Raw genomic sequence first — 11351 nt, forward strand, 5'->3', positions numbered from 1 at the left:
TTTTTTTAGTTTAAATTGCTGTTCTAGTACTTCTTAATAAGGATGTTTGGTTCACTGATACTCACCTTTTCTTTTCAAATATATGCCAAAATTTTCTCTAAGAAAATATTTTCTGCTTCTGGTAAGTTTGGATATATCGTTTCTATTAACATGCAGATAAAACATTGTGATGGTTAGTTTTATGTATCAAGTTGACGGACAAAGGTTTGATCAAATTGCTGGTAAAACATTATTTCTGGGTGTGTCTTCGAGAATATTTCTGGAAGTGATTACCATTCTGATTTGTGGACCAAGTAAAGAAGATCATTCTCATCAATCTATTATATATAACAGACGAGAATTATGAACTTCATTAAGGGCCCAAACGAACAAAGAAATGGAGGAAGGGAGAATTCACTCTTTCTGTTTGAACTGAGACATCCATTTTATCCTGCCCTTAGATATTAGAGCCCGTTTCTTAAGTTTCTGGAATGTGCTCACACTTACACTACAGACTCCCCTGGTTCTCAAGTGTTTGGACTCAGACTTTGAACTAAAGTACACCACTGGCTTTCCTGGTTCTCCAACCTGCACACAGCAGATTCCAGGACTTCTCAGTCTCCATAGTTGCATGAGCCGGTTTCATGCAGATAGATAGATTCTGTCAATCCTACTGATTCTGTTTCTCTGGAGAACTATGACTAATATAAACATGTTAAATTTACAATTAATTATTTTACCTTCAACCTTTGAATTGATTAAAAGTACTTTCTTCCATTGCAAAACATATTGGAACTTTCTACTTAATTGTATTATGTCTGTCAGTCTTAAAAGACTTATTTATAGTTAAAGTATTTTCTCTGTATGATTTCAAGGTCTTTTGACCCTAATAGAAACTTGCTTAATGACCTAGCATTTATACACATTCTGTAAATACCTGTGTGCTCATGAAAATTGTTTTTTCCTTTATGTTTTGGTTGTAATTTTCTACACAGCATATCCTTTAGGTCAAATTTGTCAATTATGTTTTTTAAATATTTTATATATTTTACTGATTTTACTTGCTTTTCTACCAGTTTCTCTGAGGGAGGTGTGATAAAATTTCTCATTTTATTTGTAGATTTGTTTCGGCTCCTTATAGTCTTGTGAATTTTGCTTTATATTGTGACATCATATTAAATCATTTATATGGTATTAGCAATGTTAGATCTCCCCAGTAAAGTAAAATGTGATGGAATGCCTCCTTTTATCTTTACGGGTTTTTTTACATTAATTTCTAATATGCTTGCCATTAGTGTAGCACTGTGAATTTTTTTGTAAAGTTAGTATCTGTATGGCTTAGTGTTCCTTTTCTTTTCTTTGATATGCTTGTCCTTATTGTTTACCCTCTTTATTGAGAAATAATTTACATGATGTCATAGTACATTTGGGCTGCTATAACAAAAAAATTATAGGCTGAGAGGCTTATAAACAACAAACATTTCTTTTGTTTTGGCAACTAAGCAAATAATATTTATTGTAAGCTTCAATTTATCAAGTATAATATCACATTATCTTAAGGATGCTTTTAATCCAGGGTAAGGAAAGATTTGGCTAACCTCTAATTGTAAGACTGGAAGTCAGAATGAAGTAGGCTGAGAATCAACTCTGGCATCCCTGAACTCTGTAACTTTGTAACCTTGGACAATTAATTTATTTGAATCTTTGAATCTCTATCTCCTAAAAAAAATTAAATCATGTTAAAGTGTTGTTGGCTGGGTGAGGTGGCTCACGCCTGTAATCCCAGCACTTTGGTAGGCCGAGGCAGGTGGATCATGAGGTCAAGAGATCGAGACCATCCTGACCAACATGGTGAAACCCCGTCTCTACTAAAACAAAACAAAACGAAAAAAAACTCTCTGGGCATGGTGGTTGGCACCTGTAATCCCAGGTACTCGGGATTTGGAGGCAGGAGAATCACTTGAACCCGGGAGGCAGAGGTTGCAGTGAGCCAAGATCATGCTACTGCATGCCAGCCTGGGCAATAAGAACAAAACTCCATCTCCAAAAAAAAGGGTTGTTATTATGAAAATTATATATAAACACCTGAGGTACAGTAGTAATCTCTTTTCATATGTCTCTAACAAACTTACTTCTCACAGGCCAGAGGCTTAGAAGTCCAAGATCATGGCACCATCAGACTCTGTATCTGTCTGGTAAGGGTTTGTTTCCTGATTTATGGATGTCTTTTCACTGTGTCCCCACATGATCTTATGGGCAAAGGATTTCTCTGGGTTCTCTTTTGTAAGGGCATTAATCCATTCTAAGAGGGCTCTACACTCATGACCTAATTATCTTCCAAAGACTCATATATCTAATACTATCATCTTGGTCATTAGGAATTCAACATGTTAATATTAAGAACATAGTCATTTGGGCCATTGCATATAAAATATAATTCACCAATTCAAATGATATATTTTATGTTTTGACATGTTGTTGTGGATATCACTTATTTTTTCCAATCTGACAATTTTGCTAATATATTTAATACATTTATATTTAACAGACATATTGATATACTTGGCTTTAAATATACCATATTTTCCACCTTCTTTAGTTATGCCATTCTCTTTCTCTTTCCTTTATTCTTGAGGTTTCTTTTTTGCTTGAATATTTTATTATTCAGTGTTACCTTTTTTACTTCTAGAGTCATGCCCTTTTATTTTTTAACTCAATTTACTGAACTGCTTATAGACTAAAGCTGTGCTAAACCCTGTAAGACATATTATTTAATAAAATCAACATTCATCTAGATATTCCCCATATTTACATTTATATTTCTTATATTTTTTTTCTTTTGTAATTTCTTGGGTTTTTTTGAAGTAATTTCTTGCTTTTGGAAGATCATTTCCCTCATCCTACAGAATACCTCTAGCATTTCTTTTGTTGTGAATCTTTCAAAGATAAATTATCTCATTTCTTATATTTCTGAAAACATCTTTATTTTGATTACATTTTAAATTATAGTTTTGTGGAGCATAAAATAAAGGTTAATATTTCTATTCNATTATTGAATTAACTTTGCTAATATTTATATTAGGATTTTGAACTCTACATTCTTCTTGAAAATCAATGTTTGAAAATATCTTTTCTTGAAATGTCTTATCCTCATAATACAAATTGGAAAGCATTGTGCTTTCATTTTATTTTATTTTGCTGTTTTATATATGTTGTTGTAAGACAATTCTTCCTTGCTTAAATCCTTGGAGGTATTCACCAATGATCACATCTAGACCTAGATTTTTATTTTGTATTGTTTTATGATCTTTTCTTTACATTTTTAAAAATTCCTTCATAGAAAAGCTATTAACTGGGGATTAAATTTAGTTAATAGTCATAGGTTTATTAAAATTTGTATTTTTCTTGTGTTGGTTATATTGTCATGTTATAATTATTTTCAAAATTGTTCATTACATCCTTATATCTTTTTAATGTTTCTACAGATTTTTAGAGTTGTTAATTTTTATTCTTGATATTGAGTATTCTACACTCTCTCTCTTTTTCTCTATTCCCCTCTTCTAAGCTCAGATTTTGTTAGCTTTATTGATTTCTTGACTTTTCTTTATTTTTTTCTATTTTAGTAATTCTGTTTTCATCTTAATTATTATTATTATTATTTTTTTTTTAGTTTAAATTGCTGTTCTAGTACTTCTTAATAAGGATGTTTGGTTCACTGATACTCACCTTTTCTTTTCAAATATATGCCAAAATTTTTCTCTAAGAAAATATTTTTCTGCTTCTGGTAAGTTTGGATATATCGTTTCTATTAACATGCAGATAAAAACATTGTGATGGTTAGTTTTATGTATCAAGTTGACGGACAAAGGTTTGATCAAATTGCTGGTAAAACATTATTTCTGGGTGTGTCTTCGAGAATATTTCTGGAAGTGATTACCATTCTGATTTGTGGACCAAGTAAAGAAGATCATTCTCATCAATCTATTATATATAACAGACGAGAATTATGAACTTCATTAAGGGCCCAAACGAACAAAGAAATGGAGGAAGGGAGAATTCACTCTTTCTGTTTGAACTGAGACATCCATTTTATCCTGCCCTTAGATATTAGAGCCCGTTTCTTAAGTTTCTGGAATGTGCTCACACTTACACTACAGACTCCCCTGGTTCTCAAGTGTTTGGACTCAGACTTTGAACTAAAGTACACCACTGGCTTTCCTGGTTCTCCAACCTGCACACAGCAGATTCCAGGACTTCTCAGTCTCCATAGTTGCATGAGCCGGTTTCATGCAGATAGATAGATTCTGTCAATCCTACTGATTCTGTTTCTCTGGAGAACTATGACTAATATAAACATGTTAAATTTACAATTAATTATTTTACCTTCAACCTTTGAATTGATTAAAAGTACTTTCTTCCATTGCAAAACATATTGGAACTTTCTACTTAATTGTATTATGTCTGTCAGTCTTAAAAGACTTATTTATAGTTAAAGTATTTTCTCTGTATGATTTCAAGGTCTTTTGACCCTAATAGAAACTTGCTTAATGACCTAGCATTTATACACATTCTGTAAATACCTGTGTGCTCATGAAAAATTGTTTTTTCCTTTATGTTTTGGTTGTAATTTTCTACACAGCATATCCTTTAGGTCAAATTTGTCAATTATGTTTTTTAAATATTTTATATATTTTACTGATTTTTACTTGCTTTTTCTACCAGTTTCTCTGAGGGAGGTGTGATAAAATTTCTCATTTTATTTGTAGATTTGTTTCGGCTCCTTATAGTCTTGTGAATTTTTGCTTTATATTGTGACATCATATTAAATCATTTATATGGTATTAGCAATGTTAGATCTCCCCAGTAAAGTAAAAATGTGATGGAATGCCTCCTTTTATCTTTACGGGTTTTTTTACATTAATTTCTAATATGCTTGCCATTAGTGTAGCACTGTGAATTTTTTTGTAAAGTTAGTATCTGTATGGCTTAGTGTTCCTTTTCTTTTTCTTTGATATGCTTGTCCTTATTGTTTACCCTCTTTATTGAGAAATAATTTACATGATGTCATAGTACATTTGGGCTGCTATAACAAAAAAATTATAGGCTGAGAGGCTTATAAACAACAAACATTTCTTTTTGTTTTGGCAACTAAGCAAATAATATTTATTGTAAGCTTCAATTTATCAAGTATAATATCACATTATCTTAAGGATGCTTTTAATCCAGGGTAAGGAAAGATTTGGCTAACCTCTAATTGTAAGACTGGAAGTCAGAATGAAGTAGGCTGAGAATCAACTCTGGCATCCCTGAACTCTGTAACTTTGTAACCTTGGACAATTAATTTATTTGAATCTTTGAATCTCTATCTCCTAAAAAAAATTAAATCATGTTAAAGTGTTGTTGGCTGGGTGAGGTGGCTCACGCCTGTAATCCCAGCACTTTGGTAGGCCGAGGCAGGTGGATCATGAGGTCAAGAGATCGAGACCATCCTGACCAACATGGTGAAACCCCGTCTCTACTAAAAACAAAACAAAACGAAAAAAAACTCTCTGGGCATGGTGGTTGGCACCTGTAATCCCAGGTACTCGGGATTTGGAGGCAGGAGAATCACTTGAACCCGGGAGGCAGAGGTTGCAGTGAGCCAAGATCATGCTACTGCATGCCAGCCTGGGCAATAAGAACAAAACTCCATCTCCAAAAAAAAGGGTTGTTATTATGAAAATTATATATAAACACCTGAGGTACAGTAGTAATCTCTTTTCATATGTCTCTAACAAACTTACTTCTCACAGGCCAGAGGCTTAGAAGTCCAAGATCATGGCACCATCAGACTCTGTATCTGTCTGGTAAGGGTTTGTTTCCTGATTTATGGATGTCTTTTCACTGTGTCCCCACATGATCTTATGGGCAAAGGATTTCTCTGGGTTCTCTTTTGTAAGGGCATTAATCCATTCTAAGAGGGCTCTACACTCATGACCTAATTATCTTCCAAAGACTCATATATCTAATACTATCATCTTGGTCATTAGGAATTCAACATGTTAATATTAAGAACATAGTCATTTGGGCCATTGCATATAAAATATAATTCACCAATTCAAATGATATATTTTTATGTTTTGACATGTTGTTGTGGATATCACTTATTTTTTCCAATCTGACAATTTTTGCTAATATATTTAATACATTTATATTTAACAGACATATTGATATACTTGGCTTTAAATATACCATATTTTTCCACCTTCTTTAGTTATGCCATTCTCTTTCTCTTTCCTTTATTCTTGAGGTTTCTTTTTTGCTTGAATATTTTTATTATTCAGTGTTACCTTTTTTACTTCTAGAGTCATGCCCTTTTTATTTTTTAACTCAATTTACTGAACTGCTTATAGACTAAAGCTGTGCTAAACCCTGTAAGACATATTATTTAATAAAATCAACATTCATCTAGATATTCCCCCATATTTACATTTATATTTCTTATATTTTTTTTCTTTTTGTAATTTCTTGGGTTTTTTTGAAGTAATTTCTTGCTTTTTGGAAGATCATTTCCCTCATCCTACAGAATACCTCTAGCATTTCTTTTGTTGTGAATCTTTCAAAGATAAATTATCTCATTTCTTATATTTCTGAAAACATCTTTATTTTGATTACATTTTTAAATTATAGTTTTGTGGAGCATAAAAATAAAGGTTAATATTTCTATTCTTTCACTATTTAAAGATGTCACTCTATTATTTTTTGGTTTTCACCATTTAAAGATGTCACTCTATTATTTTTTGGTTTCCATTATTTCCATTAAAACCCAATTGGTAATCTTATTGGTTTTGAAAATGGTATGTTCTTAAATCTCTAATTGCTTTTAAATCTGGCTCTTTTAACTTTATTTCAAGAGATCTTAAGTACAAAACTGAGTTTCAATTATTTTTAGTGTCGGATTTATAGTGCCCTTGATTCCATGACTTGATGTCTTTTTCCAGTTTTGTCAAGTTCTCAGCCATATTTTTTTCAGATATTGCTTCTTCCCCATTTTCTATCTAATTTTCCTCAGATTCCAACTATAGACAATTAGATCCTTTTGCTGTATCACCTTTGTCTCATAGCATCGTTCTGTAATTTTCATTCTTTGACCTTCTCTACTTTATTCTGTGTATTTATTTTCAATCTATTTCTTATTTGATTAATGCCCTTTTAAACTGTGACTGTGTTAAAACTATCAATTGGTTCTTAAGTTTAATTATTCATCTCTAATAATTCCATTTGTTATTTTAACATTTTCAGTCATATGCTAAGACTCAATCTTTGCTTTAATTGTTTGACATAGGGAGCATTATTATTTCAAAATCTGTGCCTTATCACATACCATTTGGAACTAAGTGGGCCTTTCTACCTTTGATTGTTTTTATTGCTTTTCCTCATGTTGTATTCTCTATTCCTGTTCCTGATTATTTTTATTGGGTGACAGATTTTTTTTTTTTTTTTTTTGAAAAAAAAGTGTGTAGAAATTATTTGACTCTAAAGAATGTTAATGGTTGCTTCTTCTAGGTAACAGGGTCACTGGTGATCCGGGATTTCCTCAATCCAATTCTAGCTAGTGAGAAAATACAAAATTAAACTGTAATTTCCACAGGGTACTACTTAGTTTATCCTTACTCCTATGATCCCACCCTGAACCCCTGTTACTCCTCCCTTATCCCCAGGAGACTGTCAGAACTGCTCAAACTACTTACCAACCCATCAAGGAACTGGAACACACACACAGGGGAAAGTATTTTGCCATGAATCCTTCCTTTGATAACTGCTTGTTAATGCTGTTGCTTCCACTAACATTTCTGGAGTCTAATATTTCTAGTTGCTCTCATCAGGAAAACTTGATTTGAATTGTCTACTGCACTATTACTGTGCATTATTCCCCTGCATTTAAAAAAAAATCTTTTAGTTACGACACTGGCATAGCTCCAAATAGAACCATAAGGCAGGCAATAAGAAAATGTAGGTGTTATAAAAACTGCAAAAAAATGTTGGTGTGGAAAAAGAAAATTTATCAGTTGGGACTATTATCTCCTTTTAAATCAAACTCCCCTTCTTCCAGCCAAAACATCTAAATATAAAAACATAAATAAGATTTCTTGCGAACTCCAAATTTTCATATTATTTTCTCTTGTCAAATTTTAAATTTAAAATATAATATGTCTTACTATAATAAATTTAAAATCTAAATTGCATGAGAAAATCAGATGCAGTCATTATCAAAAGTTTACATAAGAAATATAAATCTATAAACAACTAACTTTAAATATATTGCACAGAGTATATGTATACGTTTTACTTTTTTCATGTTAAATTATGATCAAGTGACTTTGTATTTTAATATTTGAGAGATTGTACTTTTTACTTGTGTTTCTGTACCAAAAGAGTGGATGGGCATAATATGGGGAATGTAAACTGGGGATGCAAAAGTAGAAAATAAAGCAATTTTGAAAAGCAGTCGATACCACATAGAGGAGCAGGAAATAGGGAGGAAAAAATGAGCAAAGAAGAAAAAAAAAGTATTTAGGAGTCAAAATATAAAATCCACACATACGTAATGACTATAAGGCCATGATTTTTTAAAAATTGTTTAAAAAATATCAAAAGTTAGTTACACGCATTTTCACTAAAAATAAGAACAGTTTGGGAAAGTAAGATGGTATTTAACAATAATTTAAAAACAATTTCATCAACTGTTTGCCCTCTTATGTCACAGACAGAGAATTCACTCTAAACATCTTAATTAATTCATGTGTATGCGTACTTTGATCTATTGAGAGAGGATTTATGACACCTGTTTATTTCTAAGTAAAGAATATTTTAATGACAGCATAGGTCTGTCAGAGTATTTGAAGTCCATGAATTCTATCAATGAAAGCAGATTAAAGGCAAATAACTGTCACAAGGGGAAGATACAATTATTGGGGAAGAAAAAAATCACATGATACTTTCATTATTATTATTTATTCATTTATCTTTTGCCATATAAGAGTCTGTCCTTTTTATTGGCTCAATCAAAGCCACTGTTAGCCCAATGAGAGAACAACGGCAATCTCTCTCAGAATTACCTACAATTCCCATTGAAAATGAAGATTCATGAGAAGCCTATGAATACAAATAGCATGAAACCCAGAATTTCCCTTTACCACATATTCTCTGGAGGATTCCTTATACTAAATTGCTACAGTGAGGCCTAGGGACCCTCTCCATCACCAGTATAGTCCACAAGCTAATTCTATATTGAAGAATGCTGGTGATTACTATTTGAAGCCCATGTTACAATAGCAAGACATCCAAAAATACTTTGCTTTAGACATTAGTCACATTCTTGGTGTTGTGATCAGCAGAGCATGAAGAACACAGAAATGGAGGCTTTTGTTTACTTTTAAAATTGGCTTCATTCTTGTCCTCTGAGATTGAGGTTGAGGTTGAAGGAGCAAGTCTGTTTTTAGATGGATGGATGGATAGATAGAGAGATAGATCACCAACTCTTTCACTCTACTGAACTAATAGAATATAATGTGTCTCTTTTATTTTAAAAATTGACATAATTTGACAGTTATTATATGAGATATATTTACTTAATTTTGAATAATCTTTTGATTAATATTCACTAATAATATATTCACTTATTGGAATAAATTTGATTTATTTTGTTTATAAAACCAAAATTTGCATTTTTAAAGCAATTTTTTAAATGAATTCACTTATAAACTAGTCTCCTCTGCATTTTATAATTCTCCTATTATTCCTTGAATAATTTCTCCTTGAATGATATCTTATCATTCAATGCAACTCACACACAGTGTCCATATCATTCATAGGCAGAGGTACATGAGGCCAAAAATAAAATTGAATAAAGACGATAACTTTACAGCATAATTCAAGTGAAAAAGTACTAACACATAAGAGATTATGTTAACATTTTGTTTTTTTTTAGATACCATCTTAAAATAAGTATAGTCTTGATGCAGTGACTTAATCTACTCAACTCACTTATTTTCAGTATAGTACAGTGTTTAAGTCCTTGGAATCAGAAGTAAGACAAACATGAGCTGAATTCTGGCTTTGCAAAGTAAACTAGGCAAATAGCCTACTTTCCAAGGAAACCTTAGAGTTCTCAGCTATAAAACTGGGATAAAACAGTACCTAATTTTTGGCCTGGCGCTGTGGCTCACGCCTGTAATCCCAGCGCTTTGGGAGGCAGAGGCAGACATCACCTGAGTTCAGGAGTTGGAGATCAGCCTGGCCAACATGGAGAAATCCTGTCTCTACTAAAAATTAGCCAGGTGAGGTGGCGGGCGCCTCTAGACCCAGCAACTGGAGAGGCTGAGGCACGAGAATCACTTGAACCCGGGAGGCAGAGGTTGCAGTGAGCCGAGATCGTGCCACTGCACTCTATCCTGGGAGAAAGAGTGAGACTCCGTCTGAAAACAAAACAACAACAACAACAACAAAAACACAGTATCTAATGTTCACATTATTCTGAGGCTCAGCAGAATCTACGTTCCACGAAGGCAAAAACTTCGGTATTTCTTTCACTGTTAGATTCCAAACACCAAGAACATGATGTAGCAAATGGTAGGTATTCAACAAATAATTATCAAGTGAATGAAAAAAAGAATAAGTCAATAAGCAAGATGCTTAGTGCAGTGTTTAACATTAGTAAGAGCAAAATAAATGATAGCTATTATTACTGTTTATGTATTTCAAGGAACTTATAATCATATATTGCCTATTTAATACCACTGTCGGTGCGTTTAGCCCCTTCACTTTTCTAACGAGTTCCAAATAGCTAACAGAACAACAATACCTGGGCATAAATATTTAGGCTTATGTAGAAAAATGTTATAAGAATTAATCTTTTTCAACTCATCTCTGACAAGATACCCTTATAATTTACTTTGTAGGATCCCTGTATAATATGAGTTGGGAACTGTATTAAACTATTTGTATATTTCTAAGCTGTAAGGAAACTTCCAAGGCTATACTTGATATGCATAATGTTGCCATGGGAATAAATATAAAAATGAAACAAAGCAAGGCTTACTTCTTAGGCACATTATTTCATTGAACTTGTTTTATAACAAAATGCACAGATCTTTTTTAAAATGAAAAACTGTAATGATATCATCAGTCAAACTGGTCTTGAAAATTATTTTATTTTATAAGAGTCACTGGCTAGTACAGATTCTGACTGGTCTCTAAAATTTATATAGGCTCTATGTACACTTCATATGTCTGATATTACCATATTAATCAGTGCAATAAATATTTTTTAGTATCCATGGCATAAAGATATCTATGAAGAGAAAGAAAACAGGGGAATATATATATATATA

Source organism: Rhinopithecus bieti, unplaced genomic scaffold (assembly GCF_001698545.2).
Source record: "Rhinopithecus bieti isolate Rb0 unplaced genomic scaffold, ASM169854v2 scaffold_15850, whole genome shotgun sequence".
NCBI classification, from domain to species: domain Eukaryota; kingdom Metazoa; phylum Chordata; class Mammalia; order Primates; family Cercopithecidae; genus Rhinopithecus; species Rhinopithecus bieti.